The 23,814-nt window shown below is 40.6% G+C and overlaps 1 protein-coding gene, 1 long non-coding RNA gene and 1 pseudogene across 2 annotated transcripts in view; 2 read left to right on the top strand and 1 right to left on the bottom strand.

Moving 5' to 3' along the window:
* Positions 1-23,814, top strand: part of LOC141410341 (uncharacterized) — a 96,511-nt gene that overhangs the window by 11,092 nt on the left and 61,605 nt on the right. The window lies entirely within an intron of this gene.
* The window catches only part of SCOC (short coiled-coil protein), a 44,532-nt gene that overhangs the window by 20,498 nt on the left and 220 nt on the right, over positions 1-23,814 (bottom strand). The gene's annotated exons all lie outside the window — the stretch shown is intronic.
* LOC102144679 (large ribosomal subunit protein eL14-like) lies at positions 498-1,702 on the top strand (annotated as a pseudogene).

Below are 23,814 nucleotides of genomic sequence, written 5' to 3'. Positions count from 1 at the left end.
TCATATGTGTCTGGAATGATAAAGGAGATTCTGTTTTTAACAAGCATAAAGTAATTCTCTGAAGAGCACAGAAGTCAGGGTTACAGTGATAACTAATACTTTTATTTATTTATTTATTTATGAGAAAGGGTCTTACTCTGTCACCCAGGCTGGTGTGCAGGGTCTTGCTCTGTCACCCAGGCTGGAGTGCAGTGGTGCGATCTCGGCTCACTGCAACCTGCACCTCCCGGGTTCAAGTGATTCTCCTCCTCAGCCTCCCGAGCAGCTGGGATTACAGGTGCCTGCCACAACAACCAGGTAATTTTTGTATTTTTAGTAGAGATGAGGTTTCACTATGTTGGTCAGGCTGGTCTCGAACTCCTGACCTCAAGTGATCCACCCACCTGGGCCTCCCAAAGTGCTGAGATTACATGCATGAGCCACCATGCCTGGTCGATAACTAATATTTTATAAAAGAATGCAACTGGCCTTCTTCCTTCTTGCCAAACGCCACCAACATGGTGTTCAGGCACTTCGTGGAGGTTGGTCATGTGCACTACATCTCCTCTGGACCTCGTGCAGGAAAATTGGTCGCAACTGTAGATGTTATTGATCAGAACAGGGCTTTGATTGATGCACCTTGCACTCAAGTGAGGAGACAGACCATGCCTTTCTTTTTTTTTTTTTTTTTGAGACAGAGTCTGGCTCTGTCTCCCAGGCTGGAGGGCAGTGGCGCAATCTCGGCTCACTGCAGGCTCTGCCTCCTGGGTTCACACCATTCTCCAGCCTCAGCCTCCCAAGTAGCTGGGACTACAGGCACCCACCACCATGCCAAGCTAATTATTATTATTTTTTCTTTTTTTGGTATTTTTTGTAGAGTCAAGGTTTCACGGTGTTAACCAGGATGGTCTCGATCTCCTGACCTCATGGTCTGCCCTCCTCAGCCTCCCAAAGTGCTGGGATTACAGGCGTGAGCCACCGCGCCCAGCCAGACCATGCCTCTCAAGTGCATGCAGCTCACTGATTCCAACCTCAGGTTTCCACACAGTGCCCACCCGAAGTGTGTCCGACAAGCCTGGCAGAAAGCAAATATCAATACAAAATGGACAGTCACACAATGCGGCCAAGAAGATTGAAGCCGGAGAAAGGAAAGCCAAGATGACAGATTTTGATCATTTTAAAGTTGTAAAGGCAATGAGGAACAGAATAATCAAGAATGAAGTTAAGAAGCTTCAAAAGACAACTCTCCGAAGGCTTCTCCCAAAAAAGCACCTGCTGTGAAGGGTGCTACTGCTGCTGCAGCTGCTGCTAAAGTTCTAGCAAAAAGATAACTGCTGCGGGCAAGAAATCTCCAGCTCAGAAGTTCCCTGCCAAGAAAGCCACAGGCCAGAAGGCAGCGCTGCCTCCAAAAGCTTAGAAGGGTCAGAAAGCTCCAGCCCAGAAAGCACCTGCTCCAAAAGCATTTGGCAAGAAAGAGGTGATTAGAAAAGTAATAAAAGTTCTATTTGGGGAAAAAAAAAAAAAAGAAAGGAAAGGAGGCACCCGAGTTATAAGCAAGGCTCTAAAATGCTAGACTGCTTATGGATTTTAAAAATTGCATTATACAAACATGAACCTTATAGTTTTGTTTCCCTGGTAACCATTTATGATAAAAATAATCAACTTGATAGAGTTCCTCTGTCAGCTTTTGTCAAGATCTGGGATGTTATCCTACAGCTGACCCTTGAATAATGTGGGGCTTAGGAGGTGCCAATACCCTGTGCAATGGAAAATCCATGTATAACTTTTGACTTCTCCAAAGTGTAATTGCTAATAACTTATGTTGACTGGAAGCATTACCAATAACATAAACAGTCAGTTAACACGTATTTTGTATGTGTATTGTATTCTTACAATAAAGTAAGCTAGAGAAAAGAAAATGTTATTAAGAAAGTAATAAGGAAGAGAAAATACATTTACTTTTCATTACGTGGAACTGGGTCATCATAAAAATCTTCATCTTGTTCATCTTCATATTGAACAGGTTGAGGAAAAGGAGGAAGAGAAGGGGTTCGTCTTCCTGACACGGGGGCAACAGAGACAGAAGAGATGGAGGAGGGAAAGGGAGGAAGGAGAGTCAGGACACTCAGTGAAACTTTATGAAAATACATTGTAATTTCTGTCTGACTTTTTGCTTCTTTTCATTTCTCTTAGAATGTTTCTATATGGTAACACCTTTCTTTCACTGCTTTAGTTTCAGTGCCTGTGTCAAAGAAGTTTCAGTGCCTGCATCATAGAAGGGTCCATGTCATTCTTTTTGTCCAAGAAGTCAAAAGCAGTCTTGAATAATTGGAACCCCTCTGCCAGATTGTCTAACGTCAATTTGTTTTCTGGCACTGCCTTTTCTATGTCTTCTTTCTCATCAAGTGGCACTGGTTTGGAAGCACCAATCTCCACCACATCTTCTTCTGTTAATTCCTCTGGTGTAGTGTATATTAACTGTTACATTTCTCCAAGATCCAGATCTTGAAACCCTTCACTTTTCACTTTTTTTTTTTTTTTTGCCATAGCCATAATATCGTTCATGATTTCTTTGATTGGCTCTGTGGTAAATCCTGTGAAGTCATGCACAATATCTGGATACTTTTCTCCAGCATGAATTTATTATTTCAATCTTGATGACCTCCACACCTTTCTTTTTATAACAACGATGACACCTTCAATGGTGTTATCATTCCAGACTGTCATGATACTCTATCAGAGTTCTCTTCCATGGCATTGACAATCATTTCCATTGAGTACCTTGTGTAATAAGGCTTAAAGATTCTTAGGAGCCAAGGATCTAGAAACTGAATTAAAGACATTGTTTTTGGGGGCAAGTAGACCACACTGACAGCTTCAGTGTTGAATTCATGGGGTTCTGGGTGGCCAGAGGCACTGTCCAATATCAGAAAAAAATTTAAAGGTAGTCCCTATGGGCAAGGTAATTCCTGACTTCAGGGACAAAGCACTGATGTATCCAATCCAGAAAAAGGGTTCTCATTGTCTGGGCCTTCTTGTTGTACAACTATAAGACTGGCAGCTGATGTTCTTCTTTTCCTTTCAAGGCTCAGGGATGAGCAGCTTTATCGATAAGGGCAGTCCTAATCATACCCCTCCCCCTGCATTTGCACAAAACAGTAGAGGTAGCCTATCCCCTCCTGCCTTAAATCCTGGTGCTATCTTGTCTTCCTTACTAAGAAACGTCCTTTGTGGATTCTTTTTTCCAGAACAGGGCACTTTGATCTGCATTAGAAACCTGTTCAGACAGATATTCTGTCTCCTCAATGATTTTCTTAATGGCATCTGGGAACTTGTCTGCTCTCTCTTGGTTGGCAGAAGGTTCTTCTTTCATTATCCTGACATTTTTAAAGCCAAACCTCTTCCTAAAATTATTAAACCATCCTTTGCCGGCATTAAATTCTTCAGGTTTATATCCTTTGCCTTCCTTTTGCTCTAAGTTGTCATATAATGACTTTGCTTTTCCTCAAAGCACATCACAGTTTATAGGTATGCATTTCTTATAGGAATCCTGCATTCCCACAGAAAAACTGCATTTGCAATACTAGACAAAAAGGTATTTTGCAAAAAGTGTAAGTTTTTCATGCTTGCCGGTGTAGCTGCAGCGATAGCTTCATGAATTTCCTTTTCTTTTTTTACAATCATTCTTAAGCTGAATTCATTTATCTTGAAATGATGGGCAACCACAGCTGCAGACTTCAATCTACAATACATATCAAGCAATTCAACTTTTCCTTGTAATATCATGAATTTTCTCTGCTTCTTGGGAGCACTTCCAGCATTCATAGTGGCACTTTGTATGGGTGCCATGGTGTTATTCAAGGTTTACAGTATTGCACTAAACACAATGAAAAACACTAGAGAACCAAAGAAGATTACTTTTTACTGCAATAGGCAATTTACCAGAGAGATGAACTGCTCACACAGAGATGATTAGTGTCCCATGGCATTTTAAGTGGATACTCACAGCACTTAAGCTCACAGCGATAGCAACAGGAAGTGACTGTGAAATTATTACAATAGTACAGTAGGTACTATAGTTAATTTTATGCACTTGTGATTTAATACAGCATCTGTACATTTGTTTACATTTCTCTCAACGGCAAATGGTGCCATGTGTGGTCTGTAAGCATGTGCATAAGTTTTGATAAATTTTAACTTTTTATAATTTGTGCTATTTTATGGTAATAAATAATAACACAGACTAGTATCTACATATGTTTATGCATTTGTGACATACCTAATCTTTTAATATATTTCTAAGCTACGAAGTTTGTGAATTTTTCCAAATTTTCACAATCTCCAAAAATTTTTCCATTATATTTACTGAAAAAAATGCATGCAAGTGGACTCATGCAGTTCAAACCCATGTTGTTCAAAGGTCAACTGCACTTGCAAGCTAACGATTGCCTGTTTCATGAATGCTGGTGGAAGACATGAGGTGTCTGGGTCAGAGTTCAAGGACTCTCTTCCTCCCAGCTCATCATGAGCTTCGTGCTGATTTGTTGCTGTTACCTATGTCTCCCAAGTCCCACAGGGATGAGGCAGAGGGCCCCTGTAGATGCCTGCACATGCAGTGGGTTATGATATAGGAGAGGAACATTGAGTTTGGGGAATCTCTGGCTTTTATGGCAAGTGTAAGCAAGCTTGTTCTTTAACCAGAGAGGCATTACCTCATCGCTTAAAGTTGCTCTCTGCAAACATACCTGAGTAAAGCCTGGTTGGGGCCTATATTCTTGGTATACCAGCAAGAATATGCAGTGACACTCAGGGCCCATCCCAGTGTGCTTCTCCCAGAAACCTCTAAGTTGAATGATCTTTAGTTCTGTGTCAAACTCCTGTTTTTCTTCCTCCTTCCTTATACAGTATCTTAAGGGAAATACTACAAAATGTCTCAGAAAGTGTTGGTTGGATATCTAAAGTTTAAAAAGGAAGCATCCACACAAGCTGGAGATTAAAGAAGCATCAGTAGAAGTCAGTGACCATTAACAGAAATATTTTTAAAATAAGTCGGGTAGTATTTTTGTAGCTCTCTCCCTAACCTTTCTTTTCCACTATTTGACCAAACTCTACAATGATAAGAAGTAACAGCCAGGCACAGTGGCTCACGCCTGTAATCCCAGCACTTTGGGTGGCTGAGGTGAGCAGATCACTTGAGGTCAGGAGTTCCAGACCAACTTGGCCAATATAGTGAAACCCTGTCACTACTAAAAATACAAAAATTAGCCAGGCATGGTGGCTCGGCCTGTAGTCCCAGCTACTTGGGAGGCTGAGGCAAGAGAATCGCTTGAACCCAGGAGGTGGAGGTTGCAGTGAGCCAAGATCACACTACTGCACTCCAGCCTGGACAACAGAGCGAGCCTCTGTCACAAAAAGAAGAAGGAGAAGGAGAAGAAGAAACGAGCCTGTCTTCAGCCTGCCTTTAGTTTGTTTTAAAACAATTGCTTAAAATTAATAATTGCCAGTATAGTTAGTAACACTCATCGCAGTGAAGCAAATCATGCCCAGTGTAAAGCAAAGATACGGCCAGGCTCTCTTTTTCCTTCTCCAGTGAAGGCAGAAAGCTAAAGAAAGCCTTGCTACTAAGGGATACGGGCTGTGGCTGTGTCCTGCTCAGAATCAATCTCAGTGTCTGCTCTAAAGGCTGATGACAACTAGTTTAAATCAAGTTCAAGTCCCCTTCAGCCTTAGAAGAAATAGCTCCTCAAGTTATGGAAAGATCCCAAAATTCCTTGCAACTCATTCTTTATTATAGAATTGTGAGCTCTGGAGTTTGCAGATTTTCTTTTTGTACTACATGAAGCACATTATAAGAAAGTATCCTGTAGCTTTCATTTTGGGGGAAAATAGATATAGTCCTCAGAGATATTCTGAATCCATTCTTGTCACTCACAGAAGTTTCTTCACAGGAGATCTCCATGACTCTTTATGTTTCAAGGTATTAATTTCACTTGGAGCATTGTTTCTCCCACCCAAAGAATTTTATGTTAAAATACACTATTTTATTTATTTATTTAGAGACAGGATCTCGCTTTGTCACCCAGGCTGGAGTGCAGCGGCACAATCATGGCTCACTGCAGCCTCAACCTCCTGGGCTCAAGCGATTCTCTTGCCTCAGCCTCTCAAGTAGTTGGGACTACAGGCACAGAACCATGCCCGGCTAATCTTATTTCTTGTAGAGATGAAGTCTCACTATATTGCCCAGGCTGGTCTCAAACTCCTGGGCTCAAGCGATCCTCCCACTTTGGCCTTACAAAATGTTGAGATCACAAGTGTGAGCCACTGTGCTGGCCTAAAATACATTTTAATAGAGTTTTTCCTAACAAGCACCATTGGCCGCAACTGAACTCAGCATTTTAACATTTTCATGTGACGGTCAGTTCTAGATTTGATGTAAAAGGCCCAACGTGTAACTCTTAGCATCACTTTGCAAAACAACAACAACAACAACAAAACCCACTGCCATGCTGCAAGAGATCATTGGCAGAAATGGTGATTACAGTGCTTATCCTACAGGTCTGTCAACAAGATAAAATAAGAAAATCTGAGAGAAGTTGCCTGGCAGGATGTCAGTACTCTTGGCATACCAGCAAAAATATGTAGTGAAACTCAGGGGCCATCCCAACCTGCTTCTCCCAAAAACCTCTAAATGGAATAATCTTTAGTTCTGTGTCAAATTCCGATTTATCTTCCTCCTTCTTTATACAGTATCTTAAGGGAAATATTACAGAATGTCACAGAAGATGTTGGTTGGATATCTAAAGTTCAAAAAGGAAGAGAACCACTTGAGCTGGAGATTCAAGAAGCATCAGTAGAAGTCAATGGCCATTAATAAAAACATTTTTTATTAAAATATTGAATCTGAATAGAAACCTCCTGTATTTCATTTCTTAAATTCCTTGAGGGTAGCAACTGCATCTTCTGCATCAATGTAGCCCCTGCCAAGCATAGCGCCTGAAGGCAGGTCCACAGACATTGGCTGAATAAACGAGTGCTCTGCTCCCAGTCCGTACTTTCTCTGTGTCATAAAAAAGCTGACATGTCTGTGCCGCATTTGAGGATGACACTGGATTTCCACAGTGCCTTTTCGCCTCAGAGCTCATATTACTTCCTATCAAGTTATTTCCCTGCCCCTCATCGCATCCCAGTGAGAAAGCAGAAAATCCTAGTTCCTTACTGTTTCAGTAGTGGCTCTTCACGCTTACAGAACATTAGGCACACCTGGAACATCACCTAGAGGGACACTGACGTCACCTCATCATAACATACGTCTCTGACAACTGTCAGGAGATATTCCAAGTAAACAAAAAGACACCGTGAATGCCACTTAGGGGTTCTACACAGGGAACTGTTAGTGATAAAAGCCTATTTATTCTCTTTGAGATGGTATACTGGTGACCTCTAGTGGCAAAATTGGTTCAAAATCTGCTTCTATTTCCCACAAAATTTACTTCTTTATTAATTCATACTTTAATTTTATCCTTTATTTTGTAACATTCTCTACTTGTGGAATGTTCTTAATTATGCACAATGATTTGTGTCTGTTCATATCCAAGTAGTACAATTTTAGCATTTCACAGAATCACAGAACTTTTGAGCTGAAAGAGTTCTCAAGGGATCTATCAGTCTTATTTCATTACACGTGGAAAATGAGATCCAGAGGAGTCAAGTGGCTTGCCTGAAGCCTCACCACAGTGGGGCGACAGAAAGTCTTCTGACTCTAGCACACTGCCTGCCAGGTAGTAGGAGCCAAGCAACTAAAGAGAAAATGGGATCTTGTTTAGAGTTCCATGCGGAGGAAAAGTATGGACGCTGTCCTATCCCTCACTATTGTATCCTGGGTGTGTGAGGAGCCTTTAATTCACAGGTCTTCAGAGAGAGTACAAAGCATCTGAAGGACCATCCCTGAGGAGCCTCACCCATATCTGCATGGGCATCTAGATCCCATGTCTCCAGCCTGAGTCTGACGTCATATTGGATGAGACTTCTGGGGCGTCTTGAGAGAGTAAATGTATTTTGCGTTTGGAAGAATGTAAATAATCTGTGTCCAGAGGACCAGCTGTGGTGATTTTTTAAGTGGTCACAAATCCTTGACATGCCGTCATAGACATCCTCTCCTACGTTCCTTCCCCTTGAAGCTGAACAGGCTTGGGACTGCTTCCACCCAGAGAGTGTAATGGAAGTGATGCTGTGTGACTTCTAAGGATCAGTCATAAAAAGGACACACAACCTTCCTTGTCGGTCTTAGAACACTTGCTCTAGGGAAAACTAGCCACCAAGAAGAAATACAATTCCCCCCAAACCACTGTACTGGAGAGACCATATGTAGGTGCTTGAAATGACAGCTCCAGCTCAGCTCCCAGCCAGCAGCCAGCTTCCACCGTGGCTGTGTGAGTGAGCCACCTTGGTTACACAGCCTGTCTAACTTCAGATGACTGCAGCCCCCACCTACATCTGACTGCAGCTGCAGGAGAGACCCCTAGGGGAGAACTGCTCAGTTAAGTCCTTCCCGGATCACTGAGTCACAAAATAGTGAGGAAAATAAAATGGTGTCACTCTATAACACTAACTTGTGGGGTAAATTGTTACACAGCAATAACGTACAGAACAAATAGTTTCTTAAAGACATTTCTCTCATTCGGTAAAAAACACTGGATGAAAATGCAAAATAACATACACATATTAAATACTGGTGGAATTGCAGTTAATCTGTTCAACTTTCATAAATCAGAGTTCTTGGTCCAAATGAATAGGTATTCTAGGTGACAGAAATGTAAGTTCTTCCTCTTTCTTGAAATGGTGATTCCATTTAATAGAATGGTGATTCAAATGGAATGGTGATTCTATTTTAAGAAGGCTAAGTAAATTTTATGAAGTTTTCCAAAGGGAATTTTCTATTTCAGAATCCTAGCGTTTTTCGACCAGGTTTCCCCAAATGAACCACAGAACACAGAAAAGGATGTGAGTGACCACTTTCTGAATTCTCCCAAGGGTGTTTTATAACCAGTACCTTTCTAGATGCAAGGAAATAATTTAATTCATTGCATACAATGAACACCTTTGGAAGGCTTAGTTCCCTCTCAGAACCCAGGCTGAGAAGGCTGGGAGGCACTATAGGCTAACTCAGCCATGCAGTAGCGTTGTCAACTGGAAACTGAAGTTTAGAGATGTTTGCACAATGTTACCACACCAAACCTGAACCAGGGTTTGATTGCAGGGACTTCAACTCTAGAGCTTGGAAACTTAGTCATTACTCAGTGTTCCTAAGAAAAATACTCCATAAATGGGTAATAAACAAGGGAAATATTTGCCTTAGCAGCAATGTTTATATGTGAACAGGTAATGGATTTAGCAGCAATGATTGTAACTATCTGGTAATGCAAATTACAAGTGCGTAAACTCAAAGTTATCTGAGCCAAAGACTTCTTTTTCCTTTTACTTAAAATAATAAAGCTAAAACTTTTTAAAAAAGCATTCAACTCAGATTAGTGAGGTGTTGCTTTATCTCCAAACCTGTAGGCCATCAATACAATAGGGAGTGTGAATCAGGGGAAAGACAGAGGAGCAGAGTTCAAAGGTCAGGCCCCTCTGAGACCAGAGAGAGAAACCAAAGGGAGTAGGAGTGCATAGGTGAGAGAGAGAGAAAGGAAGGAAGGGAGGGAAGACAGAACACAGCAATGGAAAGAAGACACACACCATAGAGAGCACTCAAGAGAGGATCAGAGGCAAGATTACAACAAAGGACACAGTGGATAAAACGTTTGTTGAGGGAATGAGGAAAAGGGGAGAAAAAGAGAAGGTGTGGGGTATAACAAATTAAAGATGCTACTATTTGTCATTCTTTATTAGAATGATGAAAATAATACCAACTACGATGGATTAGGAAAAGTAGTATAGTGAGATGGCAAAGGCAGCTCTGATCTGTGTCACCATTTTGTCAAAGTGGCATATCTGATATGTAGAATTTAAGGTCATAATCCTAATTTGAGTCCCGGCTTTGAGATCCACGTGAAAATATCAATGTTTAGTTTATAAACACCTTATCTCCTTAGGGAAATTAACGTTAACAACTTCAGGAGCCCAGCCACATGGCAATAGGAACATGCATTGTCTACACCCACTTTCATCCAGTGGCATTCACTGCAGTAGGTGCCAGCCTGAGAGTCAAATCGGATGCACTGAACTGACAGCTGGGTACGTAATGGGTGAATGGATAAAGGAATATTCCACTTTTCCTCGTTGATTGCCCTTCCCTATCTCTACTGGAGAAAAATTTGAAGACAAATTTACTGGAGAAGAAATGAAGTGAATATAAGTGTAAATTTGAATAATTCAAGGCAGTAGGAATAGAATCTCTGTACACCTGATTTCCATATATAAAAGATTTTAAGGCTGGGTGCGGTGGCTCACACCCATAATCCCAGAACTTTTGGAGGCTGAAGCAGGCGGACCACTTGAGGTCAGGAGTTTGACACCAGCCTGGCCAACATGGTGAAATCCTGTCTCTACTAAAAAAAAAAAAAAAAAAATACAAAAATTAGCCAGGTGTGGAGGCGGGCTTCTGTAGTCCCAGCCACTCCAGAGGCTGAGGCAGGAAAATTGCCTGAACCTGGGAGGGGAAAGTTGCAGTGAGCTGAGATTGCACCACTGTACTCCAGCTTGGGCAACAGAGCGAGACCCTGTCTCTAAATAAATAAATAAATAAAAGATATTAAGGTACTATGTATCTCTTCCTTTTTTCCTTTTCTAAGGATATACTGAGGATTATAACTTAATAAATTGAGAAAACGTAAATCTATTCTGATATAAATAAATAGTTTGATGTGAAATGAAATATTTATATAGTCTCAAAATATCTCCCTCTAAAATACTTGCTAATTACTGAAGGAAAAATGAGTCAGACACCACCCGTAATCAAGAGCTCAAAGTAAACCTCACTGGTAAAGGGAAAATAGAAATTATATACCACCTGACAGTATGCAATGAGAAGAAGACAGTATCATTCTGTTATATTCTTGCCAAACTTATTGATCATGAGGAAACATCAGAAAACACAAACTGAGAACCATTTTACACAATGACTGCTCTATAATCTTTTAAAGTTATGAAAGTCAAGGAAAGATGGAGGAAGTGTTCCAGATTGAAGGAGATGAAAGTGACGTGACAGCTACATGCAACATATGATTTTAAACTGATACTTTTTGTAAAGGATATTATCAAGACAACTGGTGAAGCTTCAGTGGGCTTTGAAGATTGGGTGAGAGTGATGTAGGGATGCCATTTTCCTGATGTTATTGGTTGTATTGTGGTTACGAAGGAGAAAGTCTTTGTTTGTAAGAAATACACACTAATGTATCTAGGAGTGATAGAGCATTGGCAACTTTCAAATAACTTAGGAACAAAACAGAATCTTTTTTAGGTTACTTGAAAATTTTCTATAGTTTGAGATTATTTCAAAATAAGGGATAAAATGCAAAAGACATGACGGTGCTGAAGGGTGGCATTTACAATTTGTGCCATGTCTCCTTTACTCTCCGCCCTCTATGCATGCCTTGAATATCCTGTAGCTAAATTTGCCACTTTCTACATTTTATTTTTCCTAAACAACTTTTCACATGCATCACCACAGTGGTGTTGTGATAGATGTCCATAATCCAACCACTTATATTTTCACATGCTTCTGAAAATTATCACCCATGTTAGGATTAATACCTTAGTTCTATATATTAGAAAAACTCTAGTATTAATCTCATTTTTTATGAAAAACATTGCATAAATATAACATGAAAATCCAATAACCTATAATCCCTTCACACTAATATATACATTTTTCCAAGTTCCCTTCCCATTCTAGTCCATATATATAAATTACTTTTGCATGGTTGTAATCACAACATAGATACAATTTTATATTCTATCTTTCATGTCGGAGCATATTCCAATATTGGTAGAGAGCCTCTGGGCTCTTCTTGCCCTCTGATTCTATGATTACATTTTTGAAACAATGACCTCATAACATAACTAGAGGACCATATTTCATTATTCAATACCTGCAATGAAGGCACCTTATTGCTTCTACCTAGTCAGTACAATGCAGAAATGCTATCTATCTAGTAATTTCAATTCTGATGCATTGTCATTTGACAGAGGCTTTGAAGTCACCTAGACCTGGGCTTGAATCCCAGCTCTGCATTGTTCAAGGTACTAAACCTTTCCGAGCCCAGTTTTCAATCTGAAAAACAGGGAAAATATCAATAGCATGATATTTGTGTGGATTGAGATAATGCATATAAATTTTTTAGCACAGTGCCTGGCATATAATAAGTTTTTAATGAATGCTTATTATCATTATTCACCTAAGAGACTGTATTAGTCAGGGTATCATTGTTCTAAATCATTGTTTTTTGTACATATATATGATGTATAAGCTGGGAGGCTGGGCCAGTCTCACCTTCTTACATTTTTCTGCCTGCTTTATATTCCCTGGCAGCTGATTAGATTGTGACCACCAGATTAAGGGTGGGTCTGCTTTCCCAGTCCACTGACTCAAATGTTAATCTTTCCAACACCCTCACAGACACACCCAGGATCACTACTTAGCCTCCTTCAATCCAATCAAGTTGACACTCAGTATTAACCATCACAGAGACACATGACTAGTTAGTAAAGTGTGGGGTCACTCCAAACATTTGAGACTCTTGGTTTTATTTGTGATAAGTGATGACGGGTTGCTTTTTAGATAGAAATAAGTATCCAAATAGTTAACTAGGATTTCCAAAGAAACCACCTGATTTTCTAATTGTCACCAGAATTGAGAATCTACAGGAAAACTAGAATGACATTTGATTAATCATTCTTTCCGACTCCTGCATCAATCTGCCTCCCTCAAAAAGGTTTAAAAAAAAAAAAAAAAACCCTTAAGGGTGTAATCATTGGAATATGCAGTTTGCTTTTTAAAAATAATCAATTAGTTATGAATTTGTCTAATTCCTTTCACAGTCAAATGATTACACGTTACAGAAAAAGCATAAATGTCCCAACCTACAAAATGGACAAATAGAAGAGTTACTGTTTGTGTTGGTAAAAAATATCCTGAAAAAAAAAAACAAAAAACAAACAAACAAAAACCGGTTCTTTGAGAAATTCCTTGAAATATAGGCTCTCCCAGGGCAACTGTATGCTTGACAATCACTAAATATTTCACAGAGAGACACTGGCTGAGAAATGTAGCATTTAGGGGTCAACAGTCACTGCAAACTAAAGAGTCTCTCAAATTATAACATTTTATTACAGAAATTCCATTTTTACAGTATGGTAAAGGGCTCAAAGCAGAAAGGACAGGAATCCACTGTGTCAGTTGAGAAACACTGTACCAGCACAAAGCTCAAGTCATTTAAAATTCCAAAGTAAAAAAGAATCATAAGAAACATTGTTTAAAAAAAATCTTCTAAACATTTTTATAAAGGAAGCTAACCTGGTAACCACAATGAAGATGAAAGTAAAACATTCACATGGAGGAACAAATAATAGTAGAGCCTTTTGTCTGGTAAGAAAAGGTAGTAAAGATTTTCAAGAGGGATAAGAAAAGAAGAATGTGTTTTAAAATACAAGCTTTTCAAACAACTTTTACTAACGTCACACTACCAGCAATGAAAACCACGCATGTGCACAGTCAAGCGCTCTGAGCCAAAGTCATTAAGCTGACAAAGAAACATGTGTATGGAGAAAGAAGGGAACAATGATTAAATGGGGAAGAAAGTGAGTAAGGGCTGAAAAGAGCCTGCTGTTGACTGTGTGCATCCCAAGAAAGCTGGTGGAGGGAAGACCCAGGTCACTGTAACAGAAAGGCGGCAAGAGAGGCTCACTGTTCTTCGAGACCATTCATGTGAGCTACCACTGAGTCTTTTATGCTCCCACTGTTGAGGACTGAAAATGAATACTAGGCTGGGCACGGTGACTTACACCTGTAATCCTAGCACTTTTGGGAGGCCGAGGCGGGCAGATCACAAGGTCAAGAGATCGAGACCATCCTGGCCAACATGGTGAAACCCCGTCTCTACTAAAAATACAAAAAAAATTAGCCGGGCATGGTGGCATACACCCATAATCCCAGCTACTCAGGAGGCTGAGGCAGGAGAATCACTTGAACCCAGGAGGCAGAGGTTGCAGTGAGCCGAGATCATGCCACTGCACTCCAGCCTGGCAACAGAGCGAGACTCCGTCTCAAAAAAAATAAAAATAAAAATAAGAAAGAAAAAGAAAGAAAATGAATACTAAAGCCTATCTAGGAAAGCAAAACACCTTTTTCTGGAACAACTTTTACAATAACTTTGATTCTGTGATTGGTGGATATATTCTTTCAGCAGTGTCACTTATAAAGCTTTTGGATCATTTCAAATGTTTATTTCTAGGTTCATGGAGCCCAATAGAAACTGATTCATCTGGTTCGTCCTGTTCTTTTGGGGCCTATGTCCTCCTTCTCTCTGCACCCAGACTATCTTTGAAGGCCAAAGGAACCTTAGAGTTCTCTAAGGAAACCAGGCTTTGACCCTGAAATTCTGAACAAGTCAAGCAGGCAGGAAGCCTGTGAGGGAAAGTGTGTCCAAAGCTGATCCCATCCAACTGGGGCCTTTGTGAAATGAAGGGCCCTGTGTCAGCCACCTTGCCCCCTCTTCAGGAATGCAGACCTGGGACAAGTCAGCATCTTATTAGCTCATGAGCTCAGGTTAATAAAATGCACCCTGATTTTCAGGATCTCCTCTGGATTTCTCCCTGGAAAAAATTCACCATAACTGTGAAGGATGTTGTACAAATTTAACATGAGAAAATTCTAACGCCCCCTCCCTTTTTTTGTGATTATTCTAATGACGAAGAAAAAAAACATATAGGCAACCAATGGATGGTTTTTGTCTTTGAAAGGAAGAGTCAAAATATTAATACTTATCCTTTGCTGGGAAAATTAGAGAACACTCTCGATTACTGAAAACATTAGATACTACGCTAACATGACATTTCTTACGCTTGTTTACTAAAACTAGTTTTTGCTTTATGCTAGATCATTTGTCTCAGTTAAGTGGATTTCTTCTGATTGAAGATTTTTCTGCAGAAAGAGCACTTATAATTTCTAGCAATACATTAGTGACCCTAGAGCCATACCACTCCCAGAAGCTGCTGAGAAGCAGAGTTAATCTCCTTTTTCTTATTGAATCTCTTATGCTCAGTCTCTAAGGCATTTTGCTGGTCCAGGGGAGGTTTTCCTAATGCCACTGTCCATATTATCTTTAGCTTACAGGAACAGATATTTTACTCTGCCAATGGCATTATCCATACTTATATAGATCCCAAATGCCAATTAAGATTTGCTGAAACTTTTTGCCATTGCTGGTGCAATTAATGTACTTGTTTGATTTCACTAAAAACAACATTTCCAACATACTAGAGATGATCTTTTTCGATACCCTTAAGGATATGGGAATAATCTTTTAAATTAGTATTCATAGCCAAATTCATTGGAGGGCGTAAAGAAAAATGACACTGGTGGTAGGGGTTTCTCTGGTCCTGACCAGAACACCCTCAGCCAGCACTTGCCGCATCCTTGTGTACTTATTTAACCATGCCCCCACTCTGGGACTCTCATCTGCACCGTTGTCTCCCAAGATGTCCAGTGTAACCCAGCAAAGCTGGCAATAGTCGCTTGGCAGACACTTGGGAGCGTGGCGCTGGCTGCAAACACTGGCTCCATTCATATCAGAAAAGAAAGGCCTGCTCCCTTTTCACCGACAAGACTCCTGCTATGGCTCAGTGTTCTCTCAGCTGGGGAGCCACAAGTCTATTTCCTTCTTTAGCCCATATTATAATGGAGGATAAGATGAAAAGGAATACAGACCCTTGATACCTTTTACTTAGAGTGCTAACTAATGCAGGGCCTCGTGTCTGATCTTCTGCTTGGCTGAGGGGACGGCAGATGGCCTTCTGAAAGCTTTTCAAACCCCGGCTGCTTTCAGCAGGGCGTGAGGGGGTATTGTTACATTTTCCATATAGTGGTAGGAAGCATCACTGAATAAAAGCACACAACAATTGTGCCACTTCTCTGGGAAGCATATTACAACCTTACAATGAGGGCTAATTGGCCGACACCAAAAGCAGACGCAGACACAGCTTTGAATATTATTCAGGAGAGGTTTTAGAGAGCAGAGTCAGGGCGGAGGCTGAGGCATAAAGGAGAGGAGCGACGGGAAGGACATCGACGGGGAGGCGGCGAGGGCTGGCATGAAGAGGGAAAAGAGTGGCTTCATTATATTCATCAGAAAAGAATCGTGCTCTTGTATAAAGAGTTCGTTCATATCCACCTCCCCTTCCTTATCAGGGGGACGTCAACAGGCAGTCCCAGCTTGCAGTGCCATGTCCACAGGACATTGCCGTTACCATGAGAACTGATGTGGCCACATCTCAGAGCCTTCTTTTTTTTTTTTTTTAGACAAAGTCTCACTCTTGTCGCCCAGGCTGGAGTGCAATGGCGCGATCTTGGCTCACTGCAATCTCCTCTTCCCAGGTTCAAGCGATTCTCCTGCCTCTGCCTCCCAAGTTTCTGGGATTATAGGCAACTGGCAGCATGCTCAGCTAATTATTATTATTTTTTTTTTTTTGTATTTTTAGTAGAGACAGGGTTTCACCATGTTGGCCAGCTGGTCTCGAACTCCTGACCTCAGGCGATCTGCCAGCCTCAGCCTCCCAAAGTGCTGGGATTACAGGCATGAGCCACTGTGCCTGGCCCAGATCTCAGAGCCTTTTAAGAAACTTTTGTGTGAGCTCCTTGAAATGGGCAGCGGAGGAAGGAAAATGTACTGAGTACTCACTTTATGCCAGGCTAGTTCAAGACACCACCTTTATTATCTCATTTAATCTTCAAAACAATTCTGAGACTTATTCTTATGATCATTTTGCAGCTGAGGGAATGGAGGCTCAGGGATAGTAGATAGCTTGTACAAAGTCTAACAGATTCAAATCCAGGCATTCCTGACTTCAAAGTTCAAGCCCTTCCTGCCACACTCCCCTGTGCCAATTCTTCAAATAACCAGGTCCTGCCTACTACCTGGCATATGACAGTAGGTGCTCAATAAATGCGTTCTGAAAACAGAACTAAACTTACCCAGAAGTATGGATAGAAAAGAAGCTCTAAAAAGTAGAGACCATTTAGGAAAGCCAACCCTAGAAGTGAACTCTCAGCCAGGGGCTGACCTGCCTAAACCGGCACTTATCCCAACACACACAACTTCCATCAGAATTCTTTAATCAAAAGATGTTAACCCATTCAATTTGTGCTAGGTGCTGGGAATACAGGTATTTGAAAACCCAGGCTGTGTTTTAGAAGCTCGCAGTCTGTTGAATTGTCTGTTCATATGCTATGAAAAAAAAATGCAGATGGAGATAAGTTAGGGGTTCTCAGAAAGGAGAAAGGAAATCTAACTGGAAGACCAGGGAAAGCTTCCTGGAGAGGCATTGCCTGAGTGGGGTCTGAAAGGGGGAGTAGGAATTGGCCAGACAAAGAGTAAGGTGGGTAGTGTTATTCCAGACCAAGTGAGAAGCAGCACAGCGTCCAGAGGCGTGAACTAGGCACTGTGTAGAGGGAACATTAAGTGTCTCCTACTGAGCTCAAATGGTGTGGCAGGAAATGGCACTGAAAAGATAGGGAGAGCCAGGTGCTTCAATGCTATGCTCAGTGAATCGGACTTCATCCTTCAGGGGCTGCGAGGCATTGGCTGTTCCCTAGAGGCAAAGGTGGTGATGTGGCCAATGTGGAGGGTAGATTTGAAGGGATAAAATTTGAAATAAGATAAACCACTGGGAGGTGGGTGCTGTGGTTTATGTTGGGGGTAATAAGGACCTGGTGAGGGAGGTGGTGGCAGGGATGGAGAAGGCCAGATTTATTTCAGAAATATTTCCAAGGTCAAATCAACAAGAATCGTCAATTGATCAGATTGTGGGAAAGAAGGAAGGACATATGATTTCTAGCTTTTGTTACTAGGTGGATGGTGGGGCCATTAATTAAAATTATGAATATAGGAGTGGGAATAGACTGGGGGGAGAGGATAAGTTTATTTGACCCCTGGGAGATACCTAGGCAAGCAAGTGGATTATGAATCAGAAACTCAGAAGAGAGGTGAAGACAAGTGATAAGATACGAGAACAGAAGTCTGAAAATAGTTTTCCTCTGCAGTCACATCTGTCCTGCAGATGTGCTTTGTTTGGATCTCTGTGCTATTGTTTTTAAAATTAGGATTAGGTGAAAAACATGGAAAAACCAGGAAATTGTACAAAAAAATGAAATATCCAGTGTCTCTTAAAGTTTCCACTTATTTGCATTTCTGTCCCTCCATGACAATAGTGAACCAGAAACAGAAAGCGGCTCTGCCTTTTGAGCCGGGCACATGCTCTCCAGGGAGCCTCAACCCTCAACCCTCCTGGCTGGACCCAAGGCTCAGTGTTGGTTGTCATTCTATCATCACAATTGCTCTGTTGTTTTCTTACTGCAGAGTTAAGAGGAAAGTAAACTATGTTGTTCCCTTACTTCAGTCAAAAGTGGAAAATGCAAGAAAACAAATATCCCAATTTAAAAATGGGTAATGAGCCTAAATAGATGTTTCTCAAAAGAAGACATACAAATGGCCAATGGGTATATGAAAATGAGCTCAATACCACTAATCATCAGAGAAATGCAAATTAAAACCACAATAGATAACATCTCCCAACTGTTAGGATGTCTATTATCAAAGTGATGAAAGATAACAAGAGTTGGCCAGGATGTGGAGAAAAGGGAATCTTTGCACACTGTTGGTGGGAATGTACATTAGTACAGCTACTATAGAAAAGTGTGGAGGTTCCTCAACACATTAAAACTAGAACTGCCATATGATCCAGCAGTCCCACTACTGGGTATATATCCAAAGGACTTGAAATGAGAATATTGAAAATGTGTCTGCATGCTCATATTCATTGCAGCATAATTCACAATAGCCAAGATACGGAAACAACCTAAATGCCTGTCGACAGATGAATAAAGAAAATGTGATACATACAGTGGAAGAATTCAGCCTTAAAAAAGAAGGAGATCTTGCCATTTGTAACAACATAGATGAACCTGGAAGACATTATTTAGCCAGGCACAGAAAGACAAATACTATGTGATCTCACTTCTATGTGGAATGTAAAAAAGTCGAACTCATGGAAGCAGAGAGTACAATAATGATTATCAGAGGTTGGATGGTGAGGATATTGTGGAGATGTTGGCCAAAGGATACAAAATTTCAATTTGACAAGATGAATAAATTTAAGAGATCTTTCGTACATCATGGCAACTATAGTTAAAAACAATATATTGTATACTTAAATATTTCAAAGAGAGTAGATTTTAAGTGTTCTCACCACTAAAAAAATAACTATGTGAGGTAAATTATACGTTCATTAGCTTGATTTAGACATTCCACTGCATATATGTATATATATATAAAATATGTATATATAGCCATTCCACTACATTATATATATATAGTACACCATAAACCATAAACATATACAAATTTTTTTTGTATTTAGTAAATAAGAAAGAAGTAGAAAATGAAATCTAGTCCAAGAGGACTGTGCCTTCTAAGGAAAATAGTGAGAAATGAAGAATGTTCCCATAAATTTAACATGCAAACAAAGTATGTCCTTGAAAGAATTAACCTTGAGATGCCATTGTGAAATAAACCATAGTAAGAGCAGTGTCTGGTATATGTAAAAGATGCATGATGAAAAATTTGATAAACTAAAAACAGAATTGAAATGTTAATAGCTTGTTTTAGAAAAGTAGTGAAAAAAATGATGATATACCATTGCCTCTTTTCCACATACACATTGCCTGGCCCTGAAGGTGTTTGAATTTGCAATTTCTGTTTTAGAGTCACTGGGATACAGCAACGGGTGGTGAGACTGGAATTAGGAGTAGATAGGATCATCCAGAGAGTGTGTCCAGAGAGAGAACAGTAGCCAAGGACAGTCTTGGGGAAACGCTGGAGGACACAGGTTCCCAAAGGAGCCTGAGATGAAAGATGAAAGAGGCTGAAGAGGAACCTGAGCCGTGCGGTGGCATCAAAGCCAGGGGAGCAGAAGCATAGGAAGGAAGGAGAGATCAATGCCTTCCAATGTCTTTTGTCCTGCACTGTATGGCTCCCACCTCTAAGGTCCCAGCAGTTGGGCCAGTTCAGCTACAGTACAGTTGAGACCAGAGATTCCTAAACTATCTTTTGGTTTATGGTGCCCTTAGTGTCTCAGTAATTTTTTCATAGTGCTCCAAAGCCAAGAGAAACACCAAACAGTTCCATATATTAAGTGTTTAGATTCAAACATCTTATTAACATTATTATGTCTTAAAAACCTAGTAGGCATTAAAAAAATTACTATACCCAAATTGAAAGAAGATATATTTTTATTTCATTCTTAAAGGAACACACTTACTTATGGCATGTGTGCACCCGTTGGGCACTGCATAACTTCTCCAGCCTTCTCAAACTGCCACCCTTACTCCCTGTTCTACAACTGACTTTCATACAGAACTTGCTTTTTATCACGGCAGTTGCAGCCAACCCAGCATTGAAAGAGATGATGTCATTGAAAGATACGTAGCTCAGTCTAGTGTGAAACAATGAATGACCATCAGCCAGTAGTCCTCTCAGTGTCTGACAGAGGTTGAGATGCCCTCATGGAACCCTTGTGAGTTTGCTGCGGTGCCCTAGAGCATCTTGGCACACAGTCTGGGAGCCATGCGGTTAGACAGCATGGACTGGTCGGAATCCTATCATTTGTAATGTGTCTTTGGGGACATTTGTTCTGAAATCCGTATAACTCACATACAAATAAATTTATGAAGCACAACTGGTTTGTGACTTGAATAACTACTGGCATTGCCTGTTCTCACTGCTCCATACTATCAGGAAGTAGAATTACTTAAATAAATAAAATTCAAAGTAAACGAAAGTTTGACTAATGCCTTCAATCCTTTCCCCAAACAAACCTTTTCAAGAGTTAGTAAAAACTTCCTTCTCCTTTCTCTTGCCTTTTCTCGCCTTCCTCTGAATAAGAAAAGAAGCAGTATAAGGGGGAGGCGATGGGGGTAAGAGGAGACAGTGACGGGTCTGACCAGTCACACGGGGATCAGTGCCGGAGACTCGAGGCCTTTCTATTCAGAATTAGAAATGATCGGTCCTTGTGTGAGAGCCTCCGTATCCAGCAGCTTCCAATACCACGCTCGGCTGGCATCCAGTAGCCGATGTCTTTCTGGATAATCACCAAGGCCAACCCATTAGGGCCTGAAATCCTTACAGCTTTTAGAGTTCACGAAAAGGTGCCAGGTTTTCTCTGGTATCCAGCTCCAACAAACTACCAAAAAGCCCAGCATGAACAAACACTGCCACCTCCACTCAATATCCATGCAGAAACTGTAAGATGAGAAGGGTGCTCAGATGGAATGTCCACAACCATAGGAGACTTGGATTGGGATTTTGGCTCTATCATTTCCTGGAGAGGCCTTAAACAAGTTGCTAAAAAAATATGAGCTACAGTTTTATCATCTGTAAAATAGAACCATAATATCACGATGATGCTGTAAGGATTAAATAAGATGTTAAAAGGACGTAGCATTGTATCTGGAATCCAGCAAATGTATTGAAACCATTGCATTTAATATTGACTCTCTGAATTTATTGAACATAGGAGTTTAAGAAATCCTTCCTTTCTAGGTAGTCTGGTTCTGCCTCTTATTGGCTCTGTGCTCTTGGGCAAGGCACTTAGACTCTCTGGGCCTCCCTTACATATATATATATATATATATATATATGTTCACATGTATGTGTACACATATGTATGCATATGTGTATATTATAAAAAGAAAAGTAAGAAACTGGGTTAAACTTTCTTTTAATATAAGCAATACCTTTTTAATGCTCTACTTTTGCAAGGATTCCACAATTTGAATGAATGATGTCTGCTAAACAAGCTCCATTTTTTAATAATAATTTGTTTTCCTATTTTTAGTTATCAAAGCCCAAGAACGTTTTATTAACAAGGGCGAACCAGTGTTACCATGTCAAATGAATAAAATTATCTCCAAAAGCCAAAGAAACATGGTGTTTTGATTAACTGGCACATTTTCGTCACAAATATATGAACAATTTCCATTTACCATTTTGAAATATGGAAACAGCAGAAATTAGCACTAATTCCTGAGTCCACCACTGGTTATTATGCTGGACCAGCTCCAAAGGCCTTTTGTGCACTGAGATTTTTTGGCTCGGTCTAACAAAGGAGAAGGAGTGGCAATTGGGAGCAAGGAGACATTGGTCCTCTCGTGTGGTTGCCGGCACTCTCACTACCAACCAGACAGCATTGCTCACTCTTTCCTAGTTCTTCAGTGCCCATGCCCACACACCCATGCTCCATTAGCAATAAGCTCCTATGGAGTCCCTCTCAAAACCAGTGCCAACGGTGTACTGGACACCTGAACTTAAATTCCCTGTCCTCTTGCTCTTTCCTCCACTGGAAGTGTGAAAGTGGCAGAAGATGAGACATGGAGGGGAGAGTTGAAGGGGTGTGATGGGGTGTGTCAGAGAGTCGCTGTAAAAAGGCCCAGCACCACCAACAGTCCCCACTTTCAGGCTCAGCACACCCAGAAAAAATTCTGGGCTGAGTCACATTCCAAGCAAGCAAGCTTTCTACATGAACCGCATCTTCCCACAGCATATAGGGCTCCCCATGCGCATGCTCATATCACCTCCCAAAGCTAAGAAACATGGGTTTCCCCCTGTCTTTGTTTCCTTCACTGCCTTCTGCAGCTCTGTCTGTTTTCTAAAACACCCTGGTGGGAGCATGTTAAGGACAGCGGTATCCCATTTCTTCAACAGCCCAGTACCTTGTACCTTTCCTTCCCTTATAAAGACTGAAGATACTCCTCTTTGATTTCCAAAGACCCCAGCATGTTTATGCAGTGCCAGGAGGGAAGCTTAGCTCCGGCTGGTGGTTTGTGTTAATTGTCTGGCTGCACTTTAGAAAGACGCTTTTTGAATCGAAGCATTTAGGGAGAAAGTGGAGAAGCATGGCTGTATGAAAGAGCAATTGATGTTAAATATTCATGCTCTTGCTCTCTGTTAATCAAAATTAGTAACCCCCATTGCTTAGCCGCAGTCTTGCTGGCTTCATACTATGATTGTGCTAAAGGAACTTGGATAGAAAACAACCACCATCACACACACACACACCCCCACCGCACACCCCCAAGGACTTGGGTGCTTATAGGTTTGAAGTGTTTCCGTCCAGTTAACATTGTGCAATTCAGCACTGTCTATTTTTTCCAAGATGTTGAATGAACCATGGTTATCCTTTCCATCAGCATTGTAGAACTGCTCTCCAACGTGGTTCCTTCTCTCTTGTTGAATTCAGCAAACTTTAGCCTTAAAAATCAAACATTTTCTGCAATAATCCCAAATGCTAATTGTAGTATAGTCTAGTTCATTTTTCAGAAATTATGCAATTATTTTACAAGATAGAAAAGAAACTGACTATAATTGAACAAAACATGGCGATATTATAGGTTGTTTTCATAACAACTTTGAGGTCATGTTTCCTGAACTTTTAGGAAATAAATATTTTATGTTTTTATTTATTTTAAAAAGTACATGTTATATGATGACAGGAACTTTAAAATTATCACTTAATTTAAAAGGAAAAGGAAAACAGCTCTTAATTAAAACCTGTTTTCGTAACTAT

Source organism: Macaca fascicularis, chromosome 5 (genome assembly GCF_037993035.2).
Source record: "Macaca fascicularis isolate 582-1 chromosome 5, T2T-MFA8v1.1".
NCBI classification, from domain to species: Eukaryota; Metazoa; Chordata; class Mammalia; order Primates; family Cercopithecidae; genus Macaca; species Macaca fascicularis.
The sequence above is the reverse complement of the archived record's forward strand: the minus strand, read 5'-3'. Positions and strand labels throughout refer to the sequence as shown.